We start from the raw sequence: 17409 nt of genomic DNA, 5'->3' as shown, positions 1-17409 counted from the left end.
AATAAAAAAAAAACGTTCTTGGCTTCGATCGTAGCGGTGAGTCGGTAGAAGCACCGGAGGGTGGCGGGAAGGGGGGGGCGTCCCCTCTCGCCTCCCATAAGAATGATCAAGCAGTGGAACAGCCACTATGATCATTCCTATGGTGTAGGAAATCGCCGGCTGAAAAAGCTGATATCTGAATGATGCCTGTAGCTGCACCCATCATTCAGATATACCCGCTCAAAGTCAGGGAGGTCATATGACTGTGGGCGGGAACTGGTTAAAAATTGCGGAGTATTGCGGGCTATTGCAGAGTATTGCGGGGTATATTGCAGAGTATTGCGGGGTATATTGCAGAGTATTGCGGGGTATATTGCAGAGTATTGCGGGGTATATTGCAGAGTATTGCAGGGTATATTCCAGAGTAGTGCCGGGTATAATGCAGAGTAGTGCCGGGTATTATGCAGAGTATTGCAGGGTGTTATGCAGAGTATTGCAGGGTGTTATGCAGAGTATTGCAGGGTATTATGCAGAGTATTGCAGGGTGTTATGCAGAGTATTGCAGGGTATAGTGCAGAGTATTGCAGGGTATTATGCAGAGTATTGCAGGGTGTTATGCAGAGTATTGCAGGGTATTATGCAGAGTATTGCAGGGTGTTATGCAGAGTATTGCAGGGTGTTATGCAGAGTATTGCAGGGTATTATGCAGAGTATTGCAGGGTGTTATGCAGAGTATTGCAGGGTATAGTGCAGAGTATTGCAGGGTATTATGCAGAGTATTGCAGGGTGTTGTGCAGAGTATTGTAGGGTATTATGCAGGGATGGCTGAGCATGGAGGGATGGATGGATGTGACAGCAATTGTCACTGAGCACCGCTGTGAGCACTACACATACAGCCCACAGCGGTACTGCCATCCGATCCCTCCCCCTCTCCCCTCGCACTGTACCGATCGGTACAGAGAGGGGAGGGAGGAACCGGCGTCATGAGATGACGCCGGTCTGTTGACATGTGATCGCTCCGTCATTTGACGGAGCGATCACATGGTAAACGGCCGCGATCAGCGGCCGTTTACCGTGATCCGTGATGCGCCGGGTCCTCCGGACCCGGCGGTCACGGAAGTTCTCGGGTGCGCGCCCCAGGGGGCGCGCGAGAGCAGTATTCTGGGAGGACGTCCATGGACGTCCACCCAGAACTAGCCGACCGCGCTGTTGCCGTCTTTCGGCTATGGCCCGGTCGGCAAGTGGTTAAAAGAGCGAACAAAAATCCTGGATGGCTTAACTCCAATGTAAAAATGCATATAAAAGCAAAGGAGAAGGCCTTCAAAAAATACAAGGTTGAGGGATCATCCTCAGCATTCAGACTTTGTAAAGAATGCAATAAGAAATGTAAGGGTGCAATTAGGACGGCTAAGATAGAACATGAAAGACACATAGCGGAGGAGAGCAAAAAAAATCCCAAGAAATTCTTTAAGTATGTAAACAGTAAAAAAGGGAGGACAGACCATATTGGCCCCATAAAGAATGAGGAAGGACATCTGGTTACAAAGGATGGGAAGATGGCAAAGGTATTGAATTTATTCTTCTCCTCAGTATTCACGAGTGAATCGGGGGGCTTCAGTAACCAAAACTGCAGTGTTTATCCTCATGACACAACACAGGAAGCACCTACATGGTTAACAGAGGACGGAATTAAAATTAGACTTGAGAAACTTAACATTAATAAATCACCGGGACCAGATGGCTTGTATCCGAGGGTACTTAGGGAACTCAGTCAGGTGATTGCCAGACCGTTGTTCCTAATTTTTACAGACAGTCTATTGACTGGAATGATACCAGCTGACTGGAGAAAAGCCAATGTAGCACCAATATTTAAAAAGGGCCCAAAAAACATGCCTGGGAATTACAGACCAGTTAGCCTAACATCAATAGTATGTAAACTCTTGGAGGGGATGATAAGGGACTATATACAAGATTTTAGTAATAAGAATGATATCATTAGCAGTAATCAGCATGGATTCATGAAGAATCGTTCTTGCCAAACCAATCTATTAACCTTCTGTGAGGAGGTGAGTTGCCATCTAGATATAGGAAGGCCCGTAGACGTGGTGTATCTGGATTTTGCAAAAGCATTTGACACAGTTCCCCATTAACGTTTACTGTACAAAATAAGGTCTGTTGGCATGGACCATAGGTGAGTACATGGATTGAAAACTGGCTACAAGGGCCTGTTCAGAGGGTGGTGATAAATGGGGAGTACTCAGAATGGTCAGGGGTGGGTAGTGGGGTTCCCCAGGGTTCTGTGCTGGGACCAATCCTATTTAATTTGTTTATAAATGACCTGGAGGATGGGATAAACAGTTCAATCTCTGTATTTGCAGACAATACTAAGCTAAGCAGGGAATGACTTCTCCGCAGGATGTGGAAACCTTGCAAAAAGACCTGAACAAATTAATGGGGTGGGCGACTACATGGCAAATGAGGTTCAATGTAGAAAAATGTAAAATAATGCATTTGGGTGGCAAAAATATGAATGCAATCTATACACTGGGGGGAGAACCTCTGGGGGAATCTAGGATGGAAAAGGACCTGGGGGTCCTAGTAGATGATAGGCTCAGCAATGGCATGCAATGCCAAGCTGCTGCTAATAAAGCAAACAGAATATTGACATGCATTAAAAGGGGGATCAACTCCAGAGATAAAACGATAATTCTCCCGCTCTACAAGACTCTGGTCCGGCCGCACCTGGAGTATGCTGTCCAGTTCTGGGCACCAGTCCTCAGGAGGGATGTACAAAGAAGGGCAACAAAGCTAATAAAGGGTCTGGAGGATCTTAGTTATGAGGAAAGGTTGCGAGCACTGAACTTATTCTCTCTGGAGAAGAGACGCTTGAGAGGGGATATGATTTCAATTTACAAATACTGTACTGGTGACCCCACAATAGGGATAAAACTTTTTCGCAGAAGAGAGTTTAATAAGACTCGTGGCCACTCATTACAATTAGAAGAAAAGAGGTTTAACCTTAAACTACGTAGAGGGTTCTTTACTGTAAGAGCGGCAAGGATGTGGAATTCCCTTCCACAGGCGGTGGTCTCAGCGGGGAGCATTGATAGCTTCAAGAAACTATTAGATAATCACCTGAATGACCGCAACATACAGGAATATGTAATGAAATACTGACACATAATCACACACATAGGTTGGACTTGATGGACTTGTGTCTTTTTTCAACCTCACCTACTATGTAACTATGTAACTGCACATATTGTGAACTGGCCCTAAAAAGTTGTGAGTGCTGGGGTTATGATATGGGCAGGCGTATGCTATGGACAACGAACACAGGTGCATTTTATAAATGGCATTTTGAATGCACAGAGATACCGTGACAAGATCCTGAGGGCCATTTTTGTGCCATTCTTCTACGACCATCACTTCATGTTGCAGCATGATAATGCACAGCCCCATGTTGCAAAGATCTGTACACGATTCCTGGAAGTTGAAAACATCCCAGTTCTTGCATGGCCAGCATACTCACAGGACATGTCACCCACTGAGCATGTTTGGGATGCTCTGGATCGGCGTATGCGGCAGCCTGTTCCAGTTCCTGCCAATATCCAGCAACTTCGCACAGCCATTGAAGAGTAATGGACCAACGATCCACAGGCCACAATCAACAACCTGATTGACTGTATGCGAAGGAGATGTGCTGCACTGCTTGAGGCAAATGGTGATCACACCAGATACTGACTGGTTTTTGGACCCCCGGACCCTCCCCAATACAGTAAAACTGCACATTTTAGAGTGGCCTTTTATTGTGACCAGCCTAACCAGTGCAATAATAACCAGTGACCAAGGAGAAGTGCTCACTAACACAGATTTAGACAGATTTGTGAACAATATTTGAGACAAATAGGCCTTTTCTGTACATAGAAAAAGTCGTAAATCTTTAAGTTCAGTTCATGATAAATAGGGGCAAACACAAAAGCGTTGCATTTATAATTTTGCTCAGTGTAAGTAAGTAAGCTAGAAATAATTGAAATACAATGTGGAAACCATAGACAATTCTATGTTTTAATTGGAATTTGTAGAACTATAGGCAAAACTTTTTTTATTTTATTTTGGATAGAGTAAGGGAGGGTTATAACACCTGTCCATTTTTTTGCCATCTTTGTCCCAATAGCGAGATTTACCTTCACTTCTTGTCCCATATCCAAAACAGGAAATGAGTGGAAATCCCTGTAACGTAAGGGAATCCCTTGGGGCCCCCCCAGCTCACCAGAAGTAGTGTCTCCATTGGAAGATTTCCCCACTATAACTTTTTTACTTTTCTGAGGACAACCCAACATTTGGGATTTACTTTTACTTTCACTTTCAGTGATAATGGTAAACAGGACAAATAGAGGGGGTAAATCTCCCTAATGGGGGCACAGACGGCATAAAAACCTGACAGGGGTTCTAATCCCTCATCACTCTATCCAAATGAAAAAAAAAAAGTTTTGCCTTTAGTTATACTTTAACTTGCACTAGTCTGGATTTTCTGTGCAAGAGAATGTCCTGGCAATCAATGGCATATTCATTACTGTATCTAGCAAAAAATAAAAATAAATTGGACAGTCATAACAAGACAAAAATCCACAATGGCTAGACTGTGCCACACAGATTATTCTAGCAGAACACCAGCTCTTAATGAAAGAATGCATTGCTTTTCTGAGAGAATATCAAATGTATATGTGTATCTAAAGCTATTTTATGCATTGTGTGCAAATAATGTACAATTTTAATGGAAAATATAATAAATAGTAACAAGTAGGGCCATACTTACCACTAGGCACAGTAGGCACATGCCTACAGTATAAGCAGTAAAGACAAAGAGGCAACCTTTCCCTGTATAATTATTAGCCGCATATTTTTTTATCCATTTTCAGTTAGAGTATTCATCTCATATATGGGTATGCACACATTATCACATTATTCTAAACCACATTAGGAACAGGAAAACAGGCATATGTCTTGAATAAAATTAGTGATTCTAGCTTAGAAGTATTGTTTGGGACTCCAATTCTTGTGTTCCTTTAGGCTCTAGTGATGAAAAACCATATGAACACATTTTGTTTCTCATTCAGAAATTTTCCCTTGTGCATGTGTATATTGCTCACCTAAAGCTGAACTCAGTTAAATACATCTATGGGAGCTATTTTACCTGCCAGAGTATTTGTAATTTAGTTCAGCCAGTCCTACCAGACAGCAAAGTCAGATTGATGACCTCACCTTTATTTACTACAGATAAGCAGTATAGCCAGCATACCTCTATGCCCATGTCAACATGTTTCTTGCCAGTAGGGATGAGCCAAACTGGCCTGGGTTCAGTTCAAGCAGGGTTCGCCAAACTGCAAAGAAGTTCAGATGGCAAGTCTGAACCCCACTGAGATCAATGGGAGCCATATAAACAAAAATTCATATTCTTGACTAATTGGCAAAACGTTGTCATAAAAGTAGCATGAGTCCCTGGGGAGGAAGTACCAGTACAAAAGAAAGATTAAAATTCCATTTGGCCAGGAGCAGTGTTTTTTTTTTTTTTTAAAGGACTGACATTTACAAGGGAAATGGTTTTAAATTGCTAGGAAATTTCCCTATTAAAAAATGTCACACAATCCCCTCTAAAATTTCCCCAAACTTCTACTAACACAAAATTAGCAGAAGGAGCCCAAAAGGTGGCGCTAAACAGCTAAAAAACCATGTAGTACGTCACTACGTTCGTGTTTGCTGGCCGGCAATACCTTGCCGTTTGTATGCAAGACAAGTTTGGGGCCAACGCCCTTCGGACAAAAGTCTGAGGTTTTGTCTGCGGAAAATCCGATCATGTGTACGAGGCTTTAGTTGGATCCTGTGGCAACTGGTAAGGTTTTTCAATTTATCTGGCCTGTCGTCAATGTCAGCAGACCTTAATTTGTAAATTAAGCATTTATGGGGTACTGTATCAAACGCTTTGGCGAAACCCAGGTACACCACTTCCATAGCCCTTTCTCTATCCAGATTACAGCTCACTTCTACATAGAATATTTACAGGTTGGTCTATCAAGAGCGTTATTTCATAAATCCATGCTGTTTACTACTAATGATGATACTACTTCATCAAAGAATTCTTGGATAGGGTTCCTTATCATCCTCTCCAATAGGTCACATACTATTGATGTTAGGCTGACTGGCCTGTAATTTCCAGATATATATCACAGCCCTTTTTTTTAATATTGTTACTACATTAGCTTTTCACTTTTGGTGACAGCTCTAAATTGGATTCTTGATATCAGCCAAGCTGTGTGTTTATTTCTACCAGCTATATACCACCATATGAATGTGTGGCACTCTTGTGGAAATTGGTAAGTGATAAAAATATACACAAGCTGCATATAATGGCCACAACTCTTTGAACAAGCTACATCATGACCAAAAGAATAAGGCAAATGTGTACCTCCCCTTATAGATCCACCTTGACAAAACATTAAACTTTAATACTGCAGAAAATAAAAACAGGTGCACAGCTATGTATATACTGTACAATAATATATACTGGTCTGATATTTTTTACATGAATATTCTGGTTTTGCTGAATGATTACCCTTTTTCTTCTGTAAAGACACCACATTCAGAATGTATGCCTGCTAGATCTATACAAGTACAAAATTATTTTCTGCTCCCGAGTCTCTTCCACTTGTGACATGTGTTAGGCATGATAATATCCAAAGCAGCCTTTGCAGCTGTTCCAAACATTCAGCATGGTTGCTAAGACTTCCATCCACATAAGAGCTTACACTCTCTCCATCGAAAGAGACTGACTTCACTGCTAAGACTGCAAGGCAAGCGTCTGCTACTATGCTACTTTAAAACTATTTTGTTTCACTAACCTAAAGCCAATAACACATGTGTTACTTGAATTATACAGATTCTTGAGGATTATGTTATAATCTTAAATTATCTACTATATATTTCTTATAGAACACCAAAATAAACTGTTTAAAACACAATGTTTGTAAATTAAATGTAAATTAAAGTTGTAAATGTCAGAAAACCTTAAATCTTATTTGTGTCCATTCGTTTTCAGGCATAAAGTGAACATTCACAGAATTACAGAAAAAACAGAAGTGTACAACATTTTGGCACATTCTATTTAAATCTACCATTCCATCCATAGCAGACATTTCCAAGGAGTCATAGGTGCTCAGTAATGCACTGGGCCTGGCAACAGCAGGTTAATATGCAAAATGCTGCACTAGAGTCTGGTTATATTTGGTGTAATATAATTAAACTTTTTATATTTGTATTAGCAAATATACCAGACATTAAACATTGTGTTATTCTATAATATTTAAAAAAATAATTCCAAAGTTATAACATTTTATACCTATTTTTAAAAAATTCTTAAATATATAACTGTGTCTTTCTAGATAAACAAATAATAATTCAAACACTGGATATTAAGCATAACTTTTTCTTATCAAATAGGTTAAAGATGGAACTTTATAGAAATTAAAGGATTTCTAGTGGCAGCCATTTATCAAACATACAGCACCGTATTTACTAAAGAAGTCACTCTAGAAGGTGTTTGTTGGGGTTCAGAGGAAATTATTTTTTTACTTTGAAATGTATTTGAACATGACTGAATATATGAACTGAACACATGATAAGATGAAAATGACTCCTTTTGTGAATTTGTTTACAAGAATATTGTTATATATAGAAAATTGTATGAGCTATTGTGTCTGTCCTGTTCACTCATCACTTACAGTATCTGCATCCTAAAATATCATGCTGTGCCATGCCCATATGTCATTAAGATCAGCTGGTTTGAAAGTCAACATCAAGATTCCATTACATTCTCAGCTATCAGATGGGCCTAGACCAAACTTTAGACATACTGTAGTTAGTGCATTATAATAGCACATTTTCTGAAGCACTCACTGACTCCATTTTTTAACATATCATGGCATAACTTTCTTCAAAACACATTTCTAAGGGGTTGAAGAACCTTCACAGAACTCTTGCTGGTCTTGATGAGGACCCTTCACCTCCCGAAGTCAAGCTTCGGATGAAGAGGTTGTTTCTTCCAGCTGTTCCTCAATTTCTCTTAGACACAGAGAAACCTTCTCAGGTCAGAGGGCCTTTTCACAGAGATTGTGAGAACTATCAAATCAAGATGCTCCAGTGGACACAAAAGACAGTTCACTAAACATCCCCCAAGTCCCAAGCAGAGCCCAACACCTTCTCTTTACAAGTCTAACAGTGCCACAGAACTCTGTGCTTTTCCAGACATATTGTAGCTTAAATAATGAAAAGTCCAAAAAGACAAAAAAAGATAATATTTAATGAAGAAAAGTAAAAATTACAATTGAGAAATTGGTCTTCCTTATGAAGAATGTCACATATCTTTCTGTTTCAAAAAGTAATGACTCTGGTGCTCAAATAATCTTATTGCAAATAACATTTATTGTAAGACTCTCGCTTAAAACAAAATAACCTCCAAGAGTGAGTGTAGCTCTTTCTGCTGGGAAAAAAGTAAGGAAAGCTTTCATGATGTTAGAAAGTAAATGTAAGAATCCTAAGATCAAACTGTCATTCTCTGATTCCCAGTCAGTATGCTGGGGCAGTGAAACCCCTGGCCCAGAACAGCAGCTCAAAATGAGGGAACTGCAGCTTGTAACATATGTGATGTGATAGATTCTTAAAGGTGATTTGTGATAGCTTTTCTTTAAAAGCAAAGCAAATGCACACTCTCATTTTAATGACTCAGGGCTAACAATACTGGACCAGATTGCTAATTTTATTATGTAAAGAATAAGATACTTGTACAAACTAACCTTTTGACAAATGATTACTATGTATGGATGCTAAACACTTTCAATACCAGTAAACATCTGAGAAAGATAGCAAAGGAAAGTACATGATGCTTGCTGATTAGCAATATTCTTTTATGTCTAGCAACACAAACCACCAAAATTAAAAAGACACTGTATGTATTAGCCTACAATTCAGAATGACACAAAAATTATCAGTCCAGGCAAACAACTTTGCCTCCAGTTTTACTGCTTGAGATTATCTAGTGTGATCATTTGGACCTCATTTATGGTACAGTATGAAACAAATTAGGCCAAGATCTCCAATACTGGACAACAGTCCAAGCATACAATTGTACACTATCCCAGTGAATAGTCATTTCAAACTTACAACAAACTTTGTTGCAAATATATGGTTTTAAATTTCCCTTTAGAGCTCATTTGCACAATAATGCATGCAGTAATATGTGTGGCATTGATGTGTGCTGATATGTATTTTACTTTGTTCTGGGCCCTTTTTTAAAGAATGGTATTAACTTAAAAGAAAGGGTCAATGCACCCAAAGTATAGTATAAGTATAGCAGACAAGCCTTGTTTAAGGCACTAAAATATAATCCACTGGATTAGAAATCATTGTAAATCTCATGTCCAAAGATTTTTCCTGCATTGAATATCTTAGCAAAATTATTTACAACTCTTTTGAAGTTAATGAACTCTAAGGTGATGGGCTATAAAAACAATATTTTTCAACATTTAGAATTGGCTTTAAGACCTGAGTGCTGACAGCTTGATATCTCAGATCTGGCTATGCATTAGTAAGCCAAATCTGACACAGAACTGAATGTCCTGTTTGGTTATTGGCAACATATTCTCTCATAGTTGCCAACATTTGAAAACATGTAGGAGGGACACCAATACGCTAAAAGAAAAATGCAGCATGCAAAGTGTGCCACCCAGCAAGTGCATAGGGTTGTGGCCAATATAGTTTATATGGTCAATAAAGTAGGTGTGGTTTTACAGCATATATCTTGTAGCATCACACTTTCTCCCTAGCTCGCTATGCTTAAGACAGGCCATTGATTATGCAACCACAAGTTGCAGGAAAGAAAATCACTTGATTCCCCCATCAACACAGTCAGTGTTGATGGAGGAATCCCTCTCGCAGTGCTATTGCGTTCTCCCATTGGGGGAGGGGGCATGGGGAGCCATCTTTGCTAGGATTACACAGTAATTACTGCTGGCGGTTATAGCCACTGGCAATAATCACATGCTAGAAATCTAACATGCTGGTTGTACCCAAGTCGATTGATGGATCGACTTGGGTACAATCAGTCTGCCCATAGATGGCTTGTATCTCAGCCAGCCCCTTCTGAACCGGCCAAGATTCAAACCATCTATGGCCGGCTTAAGACAAAATACATTCTCAAGGAAAACTGAGAAGAAAATTAGAGTAAAAAGGGCCCATCAGTCAGAGTAAAATAAGTCCTATTCTTCGTGTCAGTGGTGACAAACAAGTATCATCATTTTTATGAGTTATATTGTTGGGATCAATGGGAGGAAATTGGAGGAAAATAAGGAGGATTGGGAACTTCTAGTCCACTGGAAATAGAACCAAATAGGGAACATATGGCACAGTGTACAAAATGAGGTGGCGTGGAACAAAAATGTACACTGCAGCATAAGGAAAAATGCATTGTGGAAAAAGGAATGTACAGACCAGCGTACAGAATGAGGAGGCGTGGAATAAGGAATATACAGCCCAGTGTATATGGTGTAGTGTGGAATAGGAAATGTACAGTGCAGAATCAGGTGAGGTGGAATAGGGAATATACAATGTTTATTTGTCTGTTATATATAAGGGATAATTCACAGTAAAACACAGGCACTTTCACACAATAATTTTTGTGAGTTGAAGCAGCACATTTTAGTGAATGGCCTATAAACACACCTGAATGCACAGATAAGTCACACCTGTAGAGTGTCATGTAACTTTTTTGTAAACAGATATATTGTCAGACCAATGTTTTAACACCAGATGAATAATCTGCCTTACCAAGTTGCTAGTGTTACCACTGAGCATTACTTCTAAACTATATGCATGCAGGTGCAGGTCTATGTGGTTGACCATTCTAGGCAGTGGGAAGATGTGAGGCCCATGTATATCCTAGACATGGGCGTTTCCTTTGTGTGATTCAGGAGAACCCCAAAGTACAGCAGAAGAGAGACTAGTATATGTAAACTCTCACCTTGTAAAACAACCCATTCAATTTAAAATAGAAATGAAAGGCAAAACTTTTGTGTATAAATATAAATATACAGTATCTCACAAAAGTGAGTACACCCCTCACATTTTTGTAAATATTTTATTATATCTTTTCCTGTGACAACACTGAAGATATTACACTTTGCTATAATGTAAATTAATGAGTGTACAGCTTGTATAACAGTGTGAATTTGCTGTGGTCTCAAAATAACTCAACACACAGCTATTAATGTCTAAACCACTGGCAACAAAAGTGAGTACACCCTTAAGTGAAAATGTCCAAATTGGGCCCAAAGTGTCAATATTTTATGTGGCCACCATTATTTTCCAGCTGTGCTTTAACCCTCTTGGGCATGGAGTTCACCAGAGCTTCACAGGTTGCCACTGGAGTCCTCTTCCACTCCTTCATGACGACATCATGGAGCTGGTGGATGTTAGAGAACTTACGCTCTACCACCTTCTGTTTGAGGATGCCCCGAGATGCTCAATAGGGTTTAGGTCTGGAGACGTGTTTGTCCACTCCATCACCTTTACCCGCAGCTTCTTTAGCAAGGCAGTGGTCGCCTTGGAGGTGAGTTTGGGGTCATTATCATGTTGGAATACTGCCCTGCGGCCCAATCTCTGAAGGGAGGGGACATTGCTCTGCTTCAGTATGTCACAGTACATGTTGGCATTCATGGTTCCTTCAATGAACTGTAGCTCCCCAGTGCCGGCAGCACTCATGCAGCCCCAGACTATGACGCTCTCACCACCATGCTTGACTGTAGGCAAGACACACTTGTCTTTGTACTCCTCACCTGGTTGCCGCCATACACGCTTGACACCATCTAAACCAAATACGTTTATCTTGGTCTCATCAGACCACAGGACATGGTTCCAGTAATCCATGTTCTTAGCCTGTTTGTCTTCAGCAAACTGTTTGCGAGCTTTCTTGTGCATCATCTTTAGAAGAGGCCTCCTTCTGGGATGACAGCCATACAGACCAATTTGATGCAGTGTGCGGCGTATGTTTTGAGCACTGACAGGCTGACCCCCAACCCCTTCAACCTCTGCAGCAAAGCTGGCAGTACTCATACGTCTATTCCCCAAAGACAACCTCTGCATATGACACTGAGCACGTGCACTCAACTCCTTTGGTTGACCATGGTGAGGCCTGTTCTGAGTGGAACCTGTCCTGTTAAACCGCTGTATGGTCTTGGCCACTGTGCTGCAGCTCAGTTTCAGGGTCTTGGCAATCTTCTTATAGCCTAGGCCATATTTATGTAGAGCAACAATTCTTTTTTTTCAGATCCTCAGAGAGTTCTTTGCCATGAGGTGCCATGTTAGACTTCCAGTAACCAGTATGAGAGCATTAGCGCGATAACACCAAATTTACCACACCTTAGACCTTGTAACACTAATGAGTCACATGATACCAGGGAGGGAAAATGGCTAATTGGGCCCAATTTGGACATTTTCACTTAGGGTTGTACTCACTTTTGTTGCCAGCGATGGCTGTGTGTTGAGTTATTTAGAGGGGACAGCAAATTTACACTGTTATACAAGCTGTACACTCATGACTTGTACTCACTTTTGTGAGATACTGTATCTATATATATCTATATATAGATAGCTAAATAGCTAGATAGCTAGATAGCTAGATAGCTAGATAGATAGATAGATAGATAGATAGATAGATAGATAGATAGATAGATAGATAGATAGATAGATAGATAGATTATTAGATTACATTTACATTATAAATAACTTATTTTTCTTTTTTTATAACTATTCACATACCCTCTGTTCTCAGCTGCATAAGAGCTAGAGGAAAAGAAACAGCATCACACTGGCCTCCTCAGTGAATAGCTGTGCAGGAAGGGGGGACATGTCAGGACAAATCTAATGATTGGAGGAGAGTAGGTTCAGTTCCCAACACAGCAAGAGAACTGACCACACTGTGCTCTCCCACATAGCGTGGTCAGTTTTTTTAATAGGAAAGCAGATGGACTGGCAGGAACACCAGGCATTTCACACAAAGGAAGCAATACAAGAGAACATGATACTTTATCATACAAGCACATGCCACAGCAGACACATACCAGGAATATGAAATGTTGGGTTTATACATTCTTTAAAAGCACAGTGAGTACCCATGCTATTAAGAACTTTGTCCTTAGTTCAGAAAAGTCTTCTGGAGATGGACAGGACATAGTTTGAAGTGTTTTATGGTTATAACTGGTTATAACTGGTTATATGATTATAACTAAGCACCTGTGACACTATAAACACCTAAGTACTAACAAGGTGTTTGGTCTATTAAAATTCTATTCTGTTCTATTAGAATTTGCCTTAAAGTGGACCTTCACTCACTTTTACAACTTTCATGTATCTTTACCCCCCCCCCCCCCCACCTCCTACAGCCAATCAACATTTTTTTTAAGGGTGAGGATTACCCCTTTTGTGGAGCGCAGCCGTGATCCTGCTTTTCTCACCTAGGCAAAAAGGATGCCCCTTTCCCATTTGAAGCCTCCTAAGATACCTACATCACACATCCAAAGAGGCTTTGAGGCTATGTGGAACACAATGAGCATGCACACTGAATCGTCATCAGGGGGCTAGCTGCGAGGAGCCAGACTACCTTTTAAAGATGTCATCAGAAACACATTGGAGATTAAAATTAACCCCAGGAAGTGAAGTTCATCTGTAAGCCACCAAGTTGTAAATGCCTCTTCATAAAAGATTGTTTGCTAACAAATTATATTAAATTAAATCTACTCAAATGCAATCTGAACCTGACTGGACATTCTCTGTCTGAAATAGGCTAGAATAGGGAGCATAGGTGTGCACAGCCTGTTGCATTAGGGTGTGCAACCTAAAGCTCAAACCCACGTGTGTGTTTGTCCACATATATATGACCCTGTGCACATTGATCTCCCTGCCGACACAGTGAAAGAGAAGTGCATAAACACTTCTCTTATGGCATGGGTTACTGTCCTCCTGAATTTATACGGTATACTTTGTGCAAATTCTTCTGGCCAGCAGTATGAAGAGAAGTCTTTTGAATTAAAGTGGTTGTAAACGGCGGATGTTCAAAAAAAACCTGCAAGGCAATGGCATAATGTACTAGTATGCATCCGGCGCTGTGATTGGCCGTAGCCGTGAGGACACCACTCCGCACGGGAGCTCCAAAGTGCATGTGAGAGTGATGTCACTGGCTGCATGTAGGGTGAATATCTCCTAAATTGGTGCACATTTAGGAGATATTAATTTTAACTACAGATAAGCCTTATTTTAGCCTTACCTGTAGGTAAAAATTACTAAGCAGGGTTTACAACTGCTTTAAATGTTTCCGTGACAGCACAGAAGCTGTTAAGTAAGTTAAGTGATTTGATTTCTAACCTTCCTTAACTGTCTGATAAGTAAGATGGCCCTCCAGCAGGAAATGGCTTATGAACCTGCTGGATGGATCGCTAACATGTTGGCATAGCCATATCCCAGCCACTAGGGATAGCTGCCTTAACCACGCAAGCTACATGCAGCTGTAGTCATATTAGCACAGCTTACTCTGGCCACTGTAAATCAGCAGTGGCAGCCTGATATACTAGGGTAGCACCAGTCTATCTCCTTGAGTCCACTGCTTAGTATCCCAAATCATATTGGACAGCCCATGGAATGCAGACACTGCCGAACTATACCAAAATTCCGGGAACTAACCTGCAGAATTCAAGACACTTGGTAACTATAGCTGCTAAGGGTTACTGCACAGACCAGCTGTTTATACTAAACAACAAAATGAACCCTATACAGTGTAAATACAGATAATCTCTTTCAAAGGTTACATAGAAATAAAAAGGCACAAGGTGAAGCATGGTTTTTGCTAATCCATACCTGCGAACTATGTATCAGCTTATGCACAGCTTATAAATAATAGCATTGAGACTTGTTTTTGAAGGCACAGCTTCTCAAGCTTTCATCTTTACACCACCTTCTCTACGTGGAACATCTTTGGCCTATAGCAAGCACCAGTGTGCCAGGATACCTGATATATACATGCTTGTACTAGACCTTGTTAAGCAGCTAAGCAATTATAAGAACACCAACCCAGCAGCATGTACCTTCAAAAATAAGCCAAACAGCTACCTCCTCTACCCTATTATTATAAAAAGAATAATTTGTTTTAGCTAATATTTTTTTCATTAAAGTATATTTAAACCCAAACTTTTTTATTATTTAAAGATTATTATTTTAGAGTGGGCTAATTTTTAAAACCCCTCTTATTTTATTTTTTTTCCATTGGGGAACTTTCCGTTCCCTGTATGCAGAACAGAAATTCAGAGGAAGTCTTAGCAAAGTAGAAATTGCAATTTCCCTTGTACACAGTTGTCACTGGAACAGTGACTCAAATGTTGAATTTTCCTTTACTGTCAGTCCTGGTAGCAATGGTCTTCAGTGTAAAAAGAGACAAACTAAAAACTGACAGGGGACCTAACTCTCCATCATTCTATTCCAAACTCAAGGAAAAAAAAAGTTATGACTCTAGATCCACTTTAAAAAGGCAATGCAAACAGTTTGCAAGATACTGAGACCCACAGTAACAAGATTTTATCAAAGTCCTTGTTGTGTTTTAGCTTTTAAGAAAATAAAAATAGTTTTGCTATATTGCTTGCTGTGGTTTAATGCACGTTCTGCTTTTATTTTCCAAATGGTTCATTTTAAGCCACATTTAACCACATAAAAATAACTTACAACAAGCACACCCATGTTTTTTTAGGTGTTTACACTGATATTTTGGCAAGCATAATAGATAGTGTATGTTAGTAAATATATAATTTAGTGAAATAAAAAGTTGTATATGCCTTTAATAATGTAGTTTATCATAAAGCATGGAAAATATTTCTATGGTTTTTCCATGCTACAGAACTTACTTTGTTGTTCTACAGTGAAATATCAGAATACGTAGTTGAAATGCATGGCATTTGCCTAATAATCCCATATTGCAAGCAATTGCCATGTAATGCCTTTAATACCACTTTGGAAGTGTCAGTTTATTAGCTATCTGGCTTGTATTCAAGGTGCTGAAGTACATGGATTTTTATAGTAAAATCTTAGAGAGCTAAGAGAGCTCATTAGATGATTCAGAGGCTTACAATAAATGCTTTTGAAAAGCTGCCATTCATTTTCTTCAGTCTATATAGTTCACCTCTAATTTTCACCCTCTAAAAAAAGCAAAAAATAATTAGTTAATTAACTGCTTTAACCTTGACATCATTAATTACCTAGATGCTGACTATTCACCTGTACGCTAAATACACAGCACAACGGAAGGACACACAGTTAACTTCAGAGCAAAGTGACATAACCCCTGTTTTAGTAATTAGGAGCAATAAACTTTTACACACTAATATTGTTTTACAGATGAAAACTAACTTACCAGTGATGAGAGGAGAACTAAAACCTTCCAAGCAGGGTATTGCAGGGTCTGTGTTAACCTACTAACCAGACCCTGGGTGATGAAAACAAAAATAATATCTATCTGTAAAGGAATGCTGCAGCCCTTCCATCCCATGTATGGCAAAGCATGATGCTATATATAGCTGCCATGGAGTTGGACTACCACACTTTTAGGTCATCCTGATAAAGTATATCTTAACTCTAAGCATATTAGTTCACATTTTGGTGGTTTAATTATGCATTGGCGATTACAGGATTTATTTTGTAAAATTTCAATCTTACTATTTCAATAATAAATTGAATATCATCATTTTGTCTGATACTTACATTTCTAACACAAATATTTTGCATGTTATCTATCTATCTATCTATCTATCTATCTATCTATCTATCTATCTATCTATCTATCTATCTATCTATCTATCCTGCTAGATATAAGACACACTGTTATTTTTATCTTATTGTCTAATGTACCTGGCAGAAAAACATAAAAAATATTGCAAACCAGTTACCTTATTCTGTAATATAGGGACAAATTAGTTGCTACTTGTCTCTATACATAGACATAGTAATTTAATATGTTCCAGTATTTTTTTAGGATAGTCATAAACAGTTTAGTTTTTTTTTTAGGCAGTGACATGCTTTTGAAATCTTATATCTATGATAGATATAATTCTCTGAATGTCTATCTATCTATCTATCTATCTATCTATCTATCTATCTATCTATCTATCTATCTATCTATCTATCTATCTATCTATCTATCTATCTATCTATCCTTGTATCTACATACCCAGTGAGCTTGATATACTAAAAAGACTAAAAGTTAATGCAGAAAAGCAGGGAGATATCATTAGGATGAAAGTTGGTATGCTTGTAATGTAGATGCTTCCCAGTGAATGTTTTCAA

At 39.4% G+C, this 17409-nt stretch overlaps 1 protein-coding gene across 2 annotated transcripts in view; it reads right to left on the bottom strand.

The window, feature by feature from the left end:
* The window catches only part of MYOM2 (myomesin 2), a 241805-nt gene extending 225234 nt beyond the window's left edge, over positions 1-16571 (bottom strand). For both annotated transcript variants that reach the window (XM_073626642.1, XM_073626643.1), the window contains exon 1: positions 16481-16571. The gene's annotated coding sequence lies outside the window, so the exon portion shown is untranslated. The remainder of the gene's footprint in view (positions 1-16480) is intronic.
* Positions 16572-17409: the final 838 nt, after the last annotated feature.

The sequence above is a fragment of the Aquarana catesbeiana genome, linkage group LG04, assembly GCF_042186555.1.
Source record: "Aquarana catesbeiana isolate 2022-GZ linkage group LG04, ASM4218655v1, whole genome shotgun sequence".
In the NCBI taxonomy this organism is placed as follows: domain Eukaryota; kingdom Metazoa; phylum Chordata; class Amphibia; order Anura; family Ranidae; genus Aquarana; species Aquarana catesbeiana.
The sequence above is the reverse complement of the archived record's forward strand: the minus strand, read 5'-3'. Positions and strand labels throughout refer to the sequence as shown.